At 37.3% G+C, this 17,797-nt stretch overlaps 1 pseudogene; it reads right to left on the reverse strand.

The window, feature by feature from the left end:
* Positions 1 to 9,121: 9,121 nt before the first annotated feature.
* On the reverse strand, positions 9,122 to 9,220 carry LOC141636252 (small nucleolar RNA R71; annotated as a pseudogene).
* Positions 9,221 to 17,797: the final 8,577 nt, after the last annotated feature.

The following is a 17,797-nucleotide window of genomic DNA, read 5'->3' on the forward strand; positions in this document are numbered from 1 at the left end:
TAATCAATGCCCTCTACAATGCTTGTATTTACTACATATGGAGACAACGCAACTTGTGTAAGCATGAAATGACACTACTTCATCCCAACAAACTGGTAACCTTACTAATTAAAGAGGTAACTCTGAGAATCATGAGCTTACCTATCCAAATGGGGACGCAGGATATGGACTTGCTTGATCGGATGCGCAATTGCTATTGAGGAGGTTCTGGGAATGAGATGAAGGAATTGGGGGTGATTTTAGGGAAGACGATGAGCGACATTAGCAAAGACGCTTTATCTGACTTTGTTACATTTCCTTTTGTTGTCGTTTGAGTGGAGTCGGGCCTGTTTGTTTTAGGCCTAATTTGTTTTTGTTTCGTTTTCGGGTCGAGTATCTTGGGTTGGGTCTCTTGGACCACTAGATTACTTGATGTATGGTGACTTTTTTTTCATTAATATACTTACATTTTAACGAAAAAAAAAAGTAAATTATTTTAATCATAAATTTGAAACGAATGTTTATGCCCTTGATAAATTTATGTACATTCAAAAATATATTTTAAAAGTTAAAAGTGAAATTTAAAATGTAATTTCACCTTGTTTTGATGTTTATTGGTTTTAATGGTTAAAAACCGAAAAATATCGATCTATTTCTTCATAAAATTTATCCGAAGATTTTGGGCAATATTTTTGACCTTTTGATGTTCCTTGGAATGTTTCATAATATTCAAAAATTTTAGTTTGATTTTTTGGTAATATTTTAAATTATTTTGGATTTATTACTTAAGAGATATGATTTTACCGATAAAATTAGCAAATAACAACAAAACAAACTAACAAAAAAAAAACTAATTATTCATCATCAAATTGTTAAAAATCGACTAAATCCCCAAAACCGAGCAAGATACCAACGATTGTGCGATATGGCGATTTTGGCATCATTTTACAGCATTTTACAGCATATTTATTTATGTTGAATGAATGAATATCACTTATTTAAAGTACTTATTTTATTGTACCTAGTATGGCCCAGTTATTTTTAATTGTTATTTCCCGAAATATATGGGAATAGCGATTTGTATGTAATTTAAATAAGATTTCGTATCGTCGGTTTGTAATTAATTAATATTTTTTATTTATTTTTATTAACTAATGTATGATAGGAATAGCTATATAATTTTATTGTAATAGTAATTTTTACCGGCATTCCCAAAAGACGGAGTTTACATTGAGACGGAGACTATTTTTGGAAAGGTGTTCCAAATCCCACAAGAAGTAGCCACTTTTGAAAGACGTTCCTATGAAGAGGTAAGGGGCCAAGGAGTTGGTTTCCGATATGTAATAATCTAGTTATTTTTAACTAGGAGGCTATACTAGGACTATTCATATGCTTGTTTGCTTTTATTTTCCGCGCATGCCAATATCGCCATTCACATGCATTTTATTTTCACAATTGTCAATTCATGTTATTTACATTCGCCGACTTAGTTCACTTATAGGGAATTTATGACTAAAATTGACAAGATCTCTCACATATCTAAAATTCAGATTAGCCTTACCAATTAGTAACACCAATAAATCCCTTGTTCATTAGAGTCACGCTCGCCCAAGCGAGGAGTTCTCTTTTTACCTCGGGTAAGTAGAGTTATAAGGGTTATCACGCCCCAAAATTGGTTGGACTCAACGGGATATTAAGACGGTCTTGTATTCCGGGGCTAGTATATGGATTTAAGGAAATCCGTTGACCGAGAGTTCTAAAGGTAGAATTAGTCAAACGTTGACTTACCGAATTTACACGATTATGGGATGTTTCGCCCAAGCGATGCTCATTTTTGTTAAAAAACGGATCTTGAAATCATCTATATAATTTAGTGGGAGATCATTATATAAATGTTAAAACTTGTTAAAAATGTTTCACAAGTAAATTTAAAATAATGAATGTTAATATTTCCTTGTTTTGTTGTAGCATTTTTAATTCGCAATGGCATCTTCATCAACTGCTCCACTAGGCAAAGATTCATGGCTAAGGTCCGTAATGGACAAATGTACCTTAAAAGATGACGGTAGTAACTTTCTTGAATGGGAATACAACATCAAAAGCGCCGTATTATCCGATAACGTGCTTGCTTACTTGATCGATTCCCCAACCCCCTATCGAGCCCGGTCAAAGGGCCACATCGGCGGTGCAGACCGCCTATGAAGATTATATGAGGATGTCTAATGATGTCAAAAATGTTTTGATATGGTAAATTTCGTCAAGTCTCAAGCTTTCATGCATTTCCTTGAATGCGTACAAGATATTCACTCGTATGACTACTATGTTTTCACAAACACCCAAAGTTCGCCAATACGAAGCGGCGGCACGTTTCTTTGAAGCAAAGCTTGAGAGGGGCGAAAAGGTTGGTCCCCATGTACTAGAAATGGTCGAACATGTCGATACCCTAGGGCGTCTAGAGTGTAACATTCCTAAAACTCTTGCGGTGGATCGCATCCTCCACTCGCTTCCTACCAAGATTTCCCACTTTAGGGTAAACTATGACATGAGTGGCATGGATAAAAGTTATCATGAAATTCATGCGCTCCTCACCCAAGCGGAGAGGGATATGGAAGAAAGTGGGAGTGAGAAAAGGGATGTTCTCACTATGAAGCTAAAGAACATGTCCCTTGGAGTTAGGAAGGGAAAGAGGAAAGAAAAGTCCCAATTTAAGAAACTGTCAAAGAAACAAGACAAGGGAAAAGCCATTGAGAATGGCAAACCCAAGACAAAGAATGTCAAACTCTCAGAGGCCAAATGTTTCCATTGTACTGGGAAAGGGCATTATAGGAGGAGTTCCCCAAATACTTGGAGGACCTCAAGGAAGGCCGTGTGACGGTTATTGGTATGATCTCCTCTCTCTTTGTGATAGACGTTAATTATGCTTGCACTTCCACTTGGGTATTAGATACCGGATATGGGTCTCACCTTTGTAATCATTTGCAGGGTTTAAGGGACGTGCGGGCTCTAGAAAAAGGTGATGTGGATCTCCGCATGGGGAATGAGGCTATAGTAGCGGCCGTTTCTGTGGGGACCTATGTGCTCACTTTAGCTAGTGGTTTAGAGTTGTTTTTAAATAAGTGTTATTTTGTGTCAACTTTAACCAAGAACATCATCTCCATTTCCGCGTTAGACGCGGAAGGCTTTTGTTCTATGATTAAGGACAATAGTTGTACTTTTTCGTTTAATGATTTGGTTTATGGCAAGGCCATTTCAATTGGAGGAATTTATGTTTTAAATGATATTAACGACGTTTATCATGTGGAAACCAAAAAGCTCAAAACGGGTGATCCAAATGAATCCTACTTTTGGCATTGTCGTTTAGGTCACATAAACGAAAGACGCATTAAGAGACTTTCTTCATCAAAACTGCTCAAACCCTTTGATTTCGAATCCTATGATATATGCGAGTCGTGCCTTTTAGGCAAGATGACTCGTGCACCTTTTACGGGAAAAGGGACACGAGCAAGTGAGGTTTTAGCTCTCATACATACGGATGTGTGTGGACCATTAACCATCACCGCTAGAGGAGGTTTTCACTACTTCATTACTTTTACTGATGACTTGATTAGATATGGGTATATCTACTTGATGAAGAACAAGAGTGAAGCTTTTGACAAGTTCAAAGAGTTTCAGAATGAAGTAGAGAACCAATTGGATAAAAGGATTAAGACCCTACGATCCGATCGTGGTATTGTATTATAATGGACTCCTCCTGGCAAACCACAATTAAATGGTGTGGCCGAAAGGAGAAACCGAACTTTATTAGATATGGTTCGGTCTATGACGAGTCTAACCGAGCTTCCTGATTCATTTTGGGGTTTTGCCCTCTTGTCTGCAACATTTTCACTAAATCGAAGCCCGACTAAATCTTCCGATAAAACTCTATATGAGATATGGACAAGGGAAAGTCCCTCATTTGTCATTCATGAGCATTTGGGGTTGCGAAGCTTATGTCAAGATCAAATCTTATAATAAACATGGACCGAGGTCTGACAAATATCTTTTTGTAGGATATCCAAAGGAAACACTTGGTTATTACTTCTACAACAAAAACGAGAACAAAGTGTTTGTGGCTCGTGATGCTGTCTTCCTAGAAAAAGAGTTTATTTCTAAAAGACACAGTGGGAGAAAATTTGAACTTTATGAAGTTTGAGAGACACAAATCGAGAATGAGGTAGAGGAGAACATGGAGGATACTGTTCCCTCCTCCTCTGAAATGGAAATTGTTCCTAGAAAGTCAGGTAAGATTTCTAATCCACCTGACCGCTACCTTGGTAACATCGAAGAGGATGGTGTTTTGTTACATTTGGAAAGTAACGAACCCACTACCTACAAATAGGCCATGTCTAGTCCCGACTCCATGCATTGCCTAGAAGCCATGCGGTCCGAAATAGATTCCATGTACGAGAACCAAGTATGGGACTTGGTGGATTTACCTGAGGGAGTGAGATCCCTTAGATGTAAGTGGATATATAAATTTAAGCTCGACGTGGATAAACATATAGATGTTTACAAAGGTATATTGGTGGCAATAGGTTTCACCCAAGTTCATGGTCTACACTATGACGAAACCTTCGCTCCAGTCGCTATGCTTCGGTCTACTAGGATAATCTTAGCGGTTGCCGCGTTTCATGATTATGAGATTTGGCAAATGGATGTCAAAACCGCCTTCTTGAATGGGATTGTAGAAGAACAAATGTGCATGGCACAACCTGAAGGTTTTGTGGATACGTCTAACCCTAAGAAGGTGTGTAAGGTTAAGAAGTCCATCTATGGTCTTAAGCAAGTATCTCGGAGTTGGAATCATCGCTTTGATCATGTTATTAAACAATACGGCTTCAATCGAAGTTTTGAAGAACCGTGTTTGTACATGAAGTTTAGTGGGAGTAAGGTTTCTTTCCTTATCCTATATGTGGATGACATATTCCTCATCGGGAATGATATTCCATCGCTCACTTCCGTTAAGGAGTGGCTTGGAAATGACTTCCAGATGAAGGACATGGGAGAGTATCCAGATCTATAGAGATACGTCCAAGATGATACTAGCATTGAGTCAAGAAGCCTATATTGATAATGTTCTTGACCGGTTCAATATGAAAGACTCTAAGAGAGGATTTCTACTTATGGGCCAAGGGATCACATTGAGCAAGTCACAGTCTCGCTCTACCCCTAAGGATATTGAACACATGAAGAACATCCCTTATGCTTCCTCTGTTAGGTCTATCATGTATGCTATGATTTGCACTCATCCCTTGAGCATGACCAGTCGTTATCAAGCCAAGCCCGGAGAGAGTCACTGGATAGCCGTAAAGAACATCCTTAAGTACATGAGAAGGACTAAGGTCTCGTTCTTAGTGTTAGGAGGAGAAACTGAGTTGCTTGTAAGAGGTTACACGAACGCAAGTTTCCAAACCGACCGGGATGATATAAAATCCCAATCCGGCTATGTGTTTATGCTAAATGGAGGAGCTGTTTGCTGGAAGAGCTTCAAGCAAAGCGTTACCGCGGATTCTACAACAGAGGCTGAGTACCTTGCACCGCCTAAGGCTAAAAAGGAAGCTGTTTGGATTCGCGAATTCATGGAGGGACTAGGAGTAGTCTATTCTGCCAAAGATCCGATCACTCTATATTGTGATAATAGTGAGGCTATTTTTCAAGCCAAAGAGCCGAAGTCTATTAATAAATCTAGACACATTGAAAGGAAATTCCATGTAATTAGAGATTATGTAGAAATGAAGGAAATAGACATTTGTAAGGTTGGGACAGACGATAATATTGCTGATCCCTTAACCAAGCTTTTATCAAAGGCTAAGCATGATGGTCATATCATCGCAATGGGATTGAGACGAGTACCAGAAATTCTTTAGATTATGGATATGTAATAATTGGATATTGTATCACTTTTTATATATATGATAATCGCATTCATTGTTTAAGAATTAATTTATGAATTCTTTCATTTAGTTTGACTAATTTATAATACCTTGTTTATCTGAATAAGTTGTGGAGACAATGTTGAACACTATTCAAGTGAATAAGATGAACATTATATTTTTTCCATAGTCACTTAATGAGGTGACGTCTCGGAGTGACTAGATTGTAAATCGATTGATGGTTTGTTCAATAACATGAGGTTATATGTGATGACTAGTCGATTACATAGGCATAGTGTGTGACACTTTGCCGGACAGTGACCATTTTGTGAGTCCATTAGTTCTATTATAGACGCCTGGTCGTGGCAGGGATCTCTAAGATGTTCCTATGAGTCGATTCTTTAGACTGGAGACTATTATCCAAGTCAGTGCAGTTTTCAAGTGACTTTGGTTTTTGTCCTAGGTCGTGCCGTGAAAGGAGGCCAAAGGGCATCTTCTGAGTCATGGTGATCTATATTGAGCAAAGATAGATAGGGCATACAGGAATTGTCCACGCACGTTGGGTTACTATATCTCAAGGCCACTCGAGGAGTTGTGACTGTAAATGTGTGGCCATGCTCGGAAGTAATCTATGGTAGATTTTTCTAGTCTTGTAGTCACACTCCCGATCGAGAAAACCACTAGCGATATGTTCATGTGCAAGTGCTACCTGAAAGACAGCTTGCATTGAATGGGAGATTAAAACGGACAAGAGAATTGGTAGCACACACCTTGTGTCGGACAAGTGGGAGATTTTTGGAGTGAGTGTCCTCCATAATAGTGCGTTTACATCATAAATCTCATTAAAGGAATATCATCAGAATATTTATTTTATGATCCTCGTTAGTTGATTAACGTAAATCGATAACGGTTGGCTGACTAGAGTTTGACGTTATTGTCTTGTGATGGCGATGATCAACTGACCCCTTTCGGTCACACCTAAAGGAACAAACCCCAATTGACAAATAATTAAGTGTATGAGATACAATTTATTTAGTCCCTTGATTTATTGACTAAAAGTTTAGTCGATCTTTGTAGAGAGATTTCGAGTTGCGAACTCGAGGCGCGGCAGTTATTATTTAATTATGCGATAATTGAATAATAAATTTTATGAGACGGGTTTTAGTTAATTAATTGGTAATTCACTAAAAATGTACAAATCGATTAATGTGATTAATATTGGTACGTAAATTATATGTGTAGATTTACACGTATATTAGAGGAGTGTTTTAGACGAAATTAATCGGGAAGTATTTAAACATAAAACGATGTTTAAGTAAAATTACATGTATTTATGCGACAAATATAAGAACAAAAATGGACCCGTAAATGGGGCATTGGACCGTGTAAATAGATGATATTTAAAGTAAAATTACTCATGCCACTTTGTTCTTCCCCATTAATTTTGTTCTATTCTTTGAACAATTATGTTGGGCATAAAATAAAACAAAAATACTCCACTCCCCTTGCACACTCCACCCGGCCTACCTCCTTTTTATAACACCCATATTGTTCATTTTTCCACTTACTTGAACTTTGCATGTGAAAAAGAAAGTGGTTTTATCTCTCTAAAAATAATAAAAACCATTTACTAAGAATTGTTAGTAATGAAAATATTTACTAAGTGTGTTAGTAATATTTCACATATTATCAAGGGTAGATCTTAACAAATATCTAGTTAAGATTTGTAAGGTATTGGGTAATTGTTCTTGGGTGCATATTGTTAGGAGATCTTCTCTTTGAAGATTTGGTAAGGAGGATCATATTTTATTTTAAGCTCAAGATCAATCGAGATAGGAGATCTTGATTGTGCCCATTTTACCATTCACCAAATGTAAGGAAATCCAATTTCCTCCATCTTTTTATTAAAATGCTTTAATATTGCATGCATGTTACATAGATCACCTAAACACAAATTATGAGATAATTTGACATTTAATTAGAGAGTCTAATTAGGATCTATGATATTTCATGTTAGACCATTCATATAGTTGAATAGCGAAGACTATGTCGATGTAGGTGTTGTAAAGTTGTGACCGACTCGGCTCCGAGACCTAAAACTCCCTGGCAATTGTAAGATATAAACTAACTCGATTCCATTACTACAATAATTTCCTTGCACCTATGTAACTTATTTATGTGATCTCACCATGGTTCCCCTATGAACCCATGACACCCAAGTGTATGAATCAATTGTTTACAAACTCTATTTACTTACTTTGCTTTGCTTTCATTTATTTAATTTTCTTTTGTTAAGTAGTTTAGATTGCAAATCTCAACCTCAACCCAGATTGTGACACTAAGACATAGCTATTTACAACCGAGAAGTGAATACAATACCCGTCCCTTGGGATCCGACCTTTACTTACCGCTCTACTAAGAGTAGTTTGTTGAGAATATAAATATTGTTTGATTGAGAGCATAGACGACACCTATACACATTTCTCTTTAAATCAAAATGGCGCCGTTGCCTGGGACGGTGTTCAATTGAGTTGTTATCATTTGTTGTTTTTAGTTGTGTCTTTCTTAATCTTGGGAAAGTCAACTCCTCAAGATAGTTTTAATTATTTTCTTGCTGTTTGATTTTTGCATGTCTAGGAGATCACAAGGCGGTCTTTTGCCTATTGATCCCGAAATCGAGAGAACTTTGACAAATTTAGAAGAACCGTTAGAGGGACTTCAACAATTGTGGGTATTGAAGAACTTGTGGACATTGGTATCATCTAAACGGATAGTGTTGAGTTTACCAACCCTTTTGCAAGACAAGGAGGGGATAACCCAATTCCAATCCAACCACAAAATCAACCTACAATGCCTAAATTTTCATCTCATTCCGTACCAACCGAGGAGAACCTACCTAATGGTACTCCAACACCACCCCACTTGACCGGTAATTTCATTGCCAAATCCTCGTTCATACAATTAGTTGAACGTAGCCAATTTGGAGGAATGCCTAGTGAAGATCCCCATCTACACAAGGAGACTTTTGGTGACTATTGTGATGCAATTTCCCAAACGGGGGTAACACAAGATCAAATTCGATTGGTATTGTTTCCTTTTTCCTTGATCCGAACCACAAAGCAATGGTTGAAGAGCATAGACAAGGCCACTCTTGGAATTGATTCATGGAAGAAGTTAGCACTTGCCTTTTACAAGAAGTTTTACCCTCCAGAGAAAACCAACATGATAAGAGCCCAATTTACCGGGGTCAAGCAAAGAGATGAAGAGTCTCTATATGAGGCATGGGAAAGATTCAAAGATACTTGTCGCTCTTGTCCTCATCATGGGTTAAGCGAATGATTTCTAGTCCAACAATTTTGGAATGGGTTGTATGAAGACTCAAAGAATGTACTCAATATGGGTTCTAATGGAAGATTCATCGAGGTAGATGATAATCAAACATAAGCCAAGATAGAGGAGATAGAGGTTTTCAACTCTCAACATAGTAGGCCAAGAAAAGCTAATAGGGGAGGGATCTATGAAGTTGACTCCGTCACACAATTGAGTGCCAATTTGGGTGCCCAACTATGCTCCCATATTGACACAATGAACTTGAATTTTGACATGGCCATAGCCAAGATGAATGAGGCTTATCAATCACCTAAGCAACATCAACAAGTCATTGTCGTGGTGTCAACATCTTCTATTCCAAATGGAGTATGTGAGAATTGTGGAACTTTGGGACATGATCAACAAGAGTGTAAGGGCACAAATGAGCAAGTTAATGCTTTCCAAGCATACAATAATGGCACCCCTTAATCCAACTTTTACAATGAAAACACCAAATTTCACCCAAACTTCTCATATAAAAACCAAAATGTTCACAATCCTCAACCAACATACACCCCACCTCCAATGAGAAATCCTACTCAAAGACACTTTTTTAACCGAAACCAAGGATTCCAAAACTAACCCTCTTATCATCAAACCAATGACGAAGATTTTGATGTTCAAAAAGCGGTCCTTCAAACGCAAAAGAGCCAACAAGACATCTTCGCTGAAATGCAAAGAGATAGCCAAGCCAAATATACTACCATCAACAATATCCTTGCTCATACTAAGATGTTGGAAACACAAATGACCCAATTGGCTTCTTCGAGTTCCCAAAGGCAAAAAGGACAATTACCTCCCCAAGATAATCCTCCTACAAGGCATGAAATCATCAATTCCATTCACTTGAGTTGTGGTACACGATATGAGGGGCCTAAGGAGCCAATTGAAGAAGATGTTAATGAGGAAAGTGTCAAGCCAAGAGATATGATGAAACCATTGAGAATAAATCCTAGGATAGTGGAACCAACTACCAATGAATCATTGCAGAAAAGAAATGAAGAGAAGGCCAAAGAGGTTGAAAGAGAACCTAATGTGATTAGACTTCCGTTTCCAAGTCGCCAAGCCAAGCCCAAGCTTGATGAGCAACTTGGGAAGTTCATGGAGATTGTGAAAATTCTAGAAGTTTCCATCCCATTTACGGAGTTGATCAACCATATGCCGGCCTATGCAAAGTATATGAAAGACATCCTTACAAAGAAGAAGTCCATTAGGAAGTTGGAAACTATCGCATTCACAAAGATAAGTAGTGCAATACTTCAAGGAAATTCCCCATCTAACCTCAAAGATCTGGGAAGCTTCTCTATTCCATGTACCATCGGTGACACCACAATCATTAAAGCACTATGTGATCTAGGTACAAGTGTGAGTGTCATGCCGTACTCGGTATGTGAAAGGCTAGGAGTAGGAGAACTCAAGTGCACTAATATGACTACAAATGGCGGATCGAACAACAAAGAAACCATATGGGGTATGGGAAGATGTACCCGTGAGAATTGGAAAGTTTTTTATATCGGTGGACTTTGATATTGTTGACATGGAGGAACATTCCAATATATCGATCATTCTAGGAAGATTGTTCTTAAACACCGCCAAAGCGGTGATTGACGTAAAGCACGGGATTCTCACACTTGAAGTTGGTGATGAAACAATCACCTTTAATCTTGATAAGACTATGAGAGCTCCCAACTTGCATGAACCATGCTTTATGGTTTATCATTATAGCCGGGAAGGTGAGAAGAAGAAAGTGGAATCCTCATTCAAAGGTCAAGTCAAAGAGGAAAATCCTAACAAGGAGGGCGAGGGCACACCGTCCAATTGGAGAAAAGAATTGGATGATATTGAAGTAGCTCTATTCGGAGAGAATTGAATTTTTCATAACAAGAATGAGAGCTTGAAAAGCTCACCCATCATGACAAGTATTAATGAAGGCCTCATTGGCCATGGCAACAAGAAAGAGGAGTTGCTCATGCCAACTCATAATCTTCTCAACATGGGGAAGAAGCAAAGGAAGTATATGGTATACGGGATGATGAGTTTGACGGTTTAGTTAATCTTTACATTGGAAATGCTATGACCCTAGATCAAGTCTTTGTAGCCCCTTGTCACCATAACATTGACTCGGGTTCCTACACTTATGGAAGCAACTATGTCCCAAGGTCTACACAAGGCTTCTACCATGAAAATGAGCAAGCCTTTGATTACTTCTACAAGGCGTTGAGCAACATCACCAACGCTCTTGCTTTGCCCCCGTGACATCTTTCAAAATGAAAGATAGTTTCTTGGAGTCCTCCTTAAACCACCATTTGTATATATGCTAACCTCTTAACTTGCATTTCATTTAATTTTTACATTCCGCTATTTTTGCATTGCATCTTATATGCTTTGTTATATGAATTTTGTCACATGAGAGCAAGTGAGAGAGGGTATTTGATAGTGTTTGAAATGTGTAGTGTATGATGATCAAGTGTGGGGAAGCAATTGCCTAGGCTAGCTAAGCTTATGGAGAGCAACACAATGACGGAAAAATAGGAAATAAAGGACCAAAATAGAGGAAAAAGGATCCCCACGAGTTGACCTGAGCTCGTGGGGTTTGGACCAAAGAAAAGGAGGACTAAACAGTGGTCCACTCGAGCTGGAAGCAGGACGAGCATCCCAGTACTCAGCCCAGGCATCCCCAAGTCAGGACGGGCGTCCATAAAGTTGAATGGAAAATCCCGAAGTAGAATCCGCCCGTCCCCATCTCAGCCCGCACGTCCCCATATGCTATTTCGATTAAAACACGGGACTTACCCTTCAATTCCTCATTTCCATCTTCCCCATTCACAAACACAAACACCTTTCCCTCACTACAACACTCAACCAAATCATCAAAAACCGACAATACTCAACCAAATTCATCAACAATCATTCCATACTTGCCCAAATTCAATTCAAATCACTCCTTTGTCAACATTTAGACCTTCAAACATCAAAATCTTCCCAAAATCAATAAAAAACTTTCTAGGGTTAGGACAAATTCGAAAAACCCCAAATTGATTGAGAAATTGATTAAAGTTGGAAGAAAGGAAGAGAATTCAAGCATATCAAAGGTTGTTGACATCAATAAGGAGGAATCATCATGGAAAGAACAAAGGGAAACACTCAAGCATAAAAATCCTAAAATCTATCAAAGAGACAAAAAGTTCGAGCATCCAAGGCATTGGTGGTAGTGGAACAAGCAAGAGAACAAGAAAGGGACCCTATTGAGGGCATTAAGGAGGTTTCTATTATAATACCGGAGGTCGAACAACTCAAGGACTATCCGAAGGTAACTTTTCTTTCTAATGAGCATAGAATTGCATTCGAATTCCTTGCCAAAAAGAAAGTCATTGCCACCAAGTTTGGTTGCATAGATACTTTAGAAAAGTTGGGAGTGCTTGATCAAACTAGAGCATTCTTTGAGTCTATGGGGTTATCTACCTTATTTTAGATGAATGAATTAACTTACCCTTCCCTTACTTTGGATTTCATTAGTTCTTTGAGGGAGTATAAGGTAGAGACTCGAAGATAAGTTGAGTTTCGGTTGGAGAACCAAAGTAGGCGAATGATTAAGGCTCATTTCGGTAAGGTACTTGGGCTCCGTGACCATTGGGATTTCATCAAGAAGCCTATAAATTTTGATGCCAAACACCTATGGAAGGCAATTCCCGGAAGAGAATTGACCACATTTAGGAAGTGCAATGCCTTGTATATCTACCATCCGGGTATTCGATATTGGCATCGATCCATAGCCAGCACCTTAATAGCAAGAAAAGAAGCAAATCACATGACCGAACTTGACCTTGCGTACTTGGAGTCTAACATGAATGTCCATGGGAAGTCCAAGAATGATTACAACATTCTCCAATTGTTGTTGGAGAGGTGGATGGACATCAAAGAAGGAAAATAAAAGACGGCTTTTATTTTTAATGTTGGCTTGATAAAAAAGTTGGCCAAACACTTTAACCCAAAGTTCAATGAAAACAAATCTTATAAGCCGGTTAAAGGTGGTCATCTCCTTGATATGATCATGCTAATTCACAAATTCCATTGGGTGAAATATGATAACTCAATCCCGGGATATGAATGGATAAACAAGGGAGCCGACTCTATTGTCTTTCCATGGAAAATATGCCGCATTTCCACTCACCGAAACAACTATCTTATCCCCATCTCCAAACTTGCCAACACCATCATCAACGAACAACAAAATAAAAATGTAGACCCTTCCTCCTTAGTTATACCGCCTTACCCCTTTGTCTTTGAAAATTTCACAACCAATGACCCAAATGTTATGGAAGGCAATTGCAATTATTACTTGACTAAGTTAATGAAGCATATGTATAAGGAGGCTTAAAAGAATCGGGTGAATGCCTACTATGCCCAATATCCACCACTCTTTCATCTTGCTAGGCAAGGATTTATTGACTTTAAGAGTCCTTTGCCGGATTAGGTAGATAAGCAGGTATTCTTTCCTCAAGCCTCCCAAGATGAATAAAGGGAAATTCGGGTTGCTAGGAGTGAGGAGCATGTTGATGATGAAGAACGACATTCAAATAATTTTTATCAACTTCCATTTTGCCTTCATCTACTTCACTAGACACCATCTCTCTTTTTCCCTCCTTCTATTTGGAACAATCTTACTCAACACCTCATCATCATTCTTTTCTTTCTTTTTCTTTCTTACTTTCTTTTCCACTCTCAAATTCTTTTAATTTTTCACTGTTTTCTTTCTCCTCACTCTTTGATTTTTCATTATTTTTACTTTCAATTTTTTAACTCTTCTCTTATGATTTTTCACTCAATTCGTTTCCCTCATTCTCTCCTTCCTTCTCGGTTTAATTTTCCTTGTTTTTCTCTTCTTCCTTCTAGGTTTCTCCTTCTTTCTCACTAACAACCTCCTCTTCTTCAATTTCATCTTTGTTACCAATATCAATATCATCTCCTTTCTCGAAAATAGAAGTACTATCATCATCAACTTCACCAATAACCTTAAAACTACCTTCATCCACATCAGTTTCCATTACACGTGGTTTATTCAAATCATGTTTTCGATTAAAACCTCGACTTGAAAACCGTCTAGCCTCGGCGGCTGTTTTGGGTCACTTTGCAACCATCTTTGTCCTTGGCATTGGAGTTGCCCTAGGTTTCGGACTTGGTTTTTTTATTTGAATGAATTTGGAACCTAGGCTTTCGGTATTTGGTTCAACATTGGGTAGTTTCGGTTTAGGCTTTTGTATATGCAATTCTCGGATTTCTTTGATGGATTTTCTGAGGGTTTTCTTGGGAGGCATAACTTTGAGTGTAAATGTTAGACTAAGTGAAGGAAGGGGGAATTTTTGTACTGTTTTGGAGACAAGTACGGTGAGGTAAATGTGTTTAAAATATTTGAATGTAAGGAGGGAATTCATTATTATAAGTTTGAATTTTGGAGGAGTAAATGAGGTGGAAAAGGTGAATATTAAAAGGTCTTTTATGGTTGGGTGTTGAGGGAGGTGTAGCCATGTAGACGTGAGGTCGTGAGTGTACTATAGGCTGCTACAAATGGGCATGGGAAATGATGAAATGGGTTTGATGGTTGTGGGTCAATCACTTGAGTGGCTCCATGCAAATAATGATTTAATTCATTCCATATGACCTTTTTTCACATGATCAAGTTAATTCATTCCATATGACCTTTAATTCATTCCTATGACCTATAGGCTGCTACAACGGATTTTGCATGTCGATTAATAATTTAATTCATTCCATATTAACATAAAATCGTCTTAGTTTAACAAATATGTAAAACGTTTACTTTAGTCAATCATGCGAGGTAATTCATTAATCAAATTTACGCACAATCTAACAAATCAATTTCCAGTGGAAGTTTTATGAATTGTTCTCTTTCCAGCGGTTTTGTAAAAATGTCGGCTATTTGATTTTCCGTTCTATAAAAATTAAGTTGAATATAACCTTTTTTCACATGATCAAGTTAAAAGTGATGTCTTATGTCAATATGCTTGGTCCTAGAGTGTTGTATTGGGTTCTTGGAAATATTAATAGCACTACTATTATCACATCAGATAGGAGTTAAATCGAAGATAATACCGTAATCCTTTAATTGTTGTTGAACCCAAAGAATTTGCGCGCAACACAAAGCGACATTTACGTACTCGCTTTCAGCGGTGGAAAGAGCGACGATGTTTTGTTTCGTTAACGCCTATTAAATTAAACTAGGACCTAAGAAAGTTGCAATTCCGGACATGCTCTTTCTACCAATGCTACCGGTATAATCCGCATCTGAGTATCCTAAGAGATCGAAACGACAATGTGTGGGATACCAAAGATACAAACTTTGCGTTCCAACCAAGTACCTAAGAATATGTTTTACGGCAATGAAGTGCGATTTTCTAGGACTAGAAATACGCTAAATAAAATATCCGGACAACCTACAGTTAAATAAAGTAATGAACAGATCATACCTCAATATATCGTTTCACCAACTTTCTTACTCGTCTCATCTTTGTTAAGCTTGATGGATGATACCATAGGCGTAAAAAATGGGTTTAAGTTAGTCATTCCAAACTTACTAAGCATCTCATTTATATACTTTTGTTGATGAATCATCACACGATCTTGAGCCTGCTTAATTTGAAGCCCAAGGAGAATCCTAGTTCTCCCATCATACTCATTTCAAACTCATATTTCATTAGTTCCGAAAAAGCCGAATAAAGAAGTTCATTAGTTGCACCGAAGATTATATCATCGACATAAATCTATACAAGCAACAGTTCACCATGCCGTGACTTTATGAACAATGTTTTATCTACAGATCCTCGCACAAAACCATTTTTCTAAAATAAATTTAGACAAACGATCATACCAAGATCTTGGAGCTTGTTTTAAACCATAAAGAGTTTTGTCCAATTTAAAAACATGATTTGGAAATCCATTTTTCATAAGTCTAGGTGGTTGTTCAACAAAGACTAACCATTTAGAAAAGTTGTAGAGTCTATTGATCCGAAATACTCAATAGAGGGGGGGGGGGGAGGGGAATTGAGTATGCCCACTTTTTCGATTATGTCCATAAGCGTGTGTAACTGTATGATAGCTCGAATTTATTGATTAAATTCGACTAATCTCAACGAAAACAAATAAGTGAAATTAACAATAAGAGAGGACACAAAGGATTTTGAAGTGGTTCAGTTTCACAAGTCGAAACCTACGTCCACTATTCTCGATTAACAATATTAGTAACTTTCTACGGATTACAAAATTACTAACCCTACTCGTACAACTAGACTTTAGTTGTAACTCACAATGAGTATAGTTAAATACTCGACTTACTTACGTTAATAACAAAGCACTTGATTGTTCTGCTAATTGTTCACACAATGAACGAGTAAGAAACAATATGAAGTACTATAATCCAATAACGATATCAATATGCGTAAACGATTTATAAAGAACTCGACTTTTCAAATTGAAATAAAGCAAGGACACGTTTAAAAATAACGTTTGCAATTTGAAATAAGTTTACTTGATTTACGTGATTTGCCCGATCACGTTTGTGAAAGAGGAAAATCGAAGAAGTAGAGGAAGTAGAAATCAATGAGGATGTAATTGATGATGAAGTTAATCGTATGCCTCTTAAGTTTTAATCTTGTAGCTCAAGAGCTCTAATCATAAATAATGAAGATTGCACATGGATGACAAAATTTGAAAAATGTCATAGATAGAGTTATGGTGTTGTAAGAGATCATTAAACTCGGATATTTAACTAAGTGCTTCAAAATACACTGTGTAGTCCACTGTGAATTCTAGCTCGTCTTTGAAAGAAACATTTCGAAAATATTTAAACTCTTGAAAATTGCTTTCCAAACTTTTGACAAACCTTATACACTTCAGAAAAATCTGGTTTGATTATTTAAATTGAGAAGAAAGCTTTTGATGTCTTGCAACACCATGAGTCTATCTATGACATTCTTTTAACTTTGAAAATTAAACTAGGTTACTTGGATAATTAAACTAGATTACTTATTCAAATAACCCAATTCTTTCGTAAGGGGTCTCGGTTTACTTGAGCAAGAAACCATCCCATTTGCTAGAGTTGCCTAAGCAAGCTTTTTACAATATTTTTAATACTTGGACAATTAGATTGTGTGATGTTTTAATGTGTGAAGTATACACTACTTGGAGATTATAAATAACATGCGAATTTCATTTGGGCAAGTATTACCACAAAGATTTAAATCGAAAAAGATTTAAGCTTTTAATCAAGTAAATTTGCAAAATCGAACACTTTTAATAATTTGAGTCGTGTTTTGCAAAATTATGTCGAGTATTCTAAAGAGATAGTTCGTTGCACAAAGTAATGTATTCGTGATCGATGATCTCGTGTTAAGAACTTGCTGTTAGGTTCATATACCTATTATTAGACATTTCTAATAGTGATTTATTAACATTTTAATATAGTCGTTATGGATCTAGTGCATGCATACCTAAATAAAGAGAATAAGGAGAAAAATGATTTC

The sequence above is a fragment of the Silene latifolia genome, chromosome Y, assembly GCF_048544455.1.
Source record: "Silene latifolia isolate original U9 population chromosome Y, ASM4854445v1, whole genome shotgun sequence".
NCBI classification, from domain to species: Eukaryota; Viridiplantae; Streptophyta; class Magnoliopsida; order Caryophyllales; family Caryophyllaceae; genus Silene; species Silene latifolia.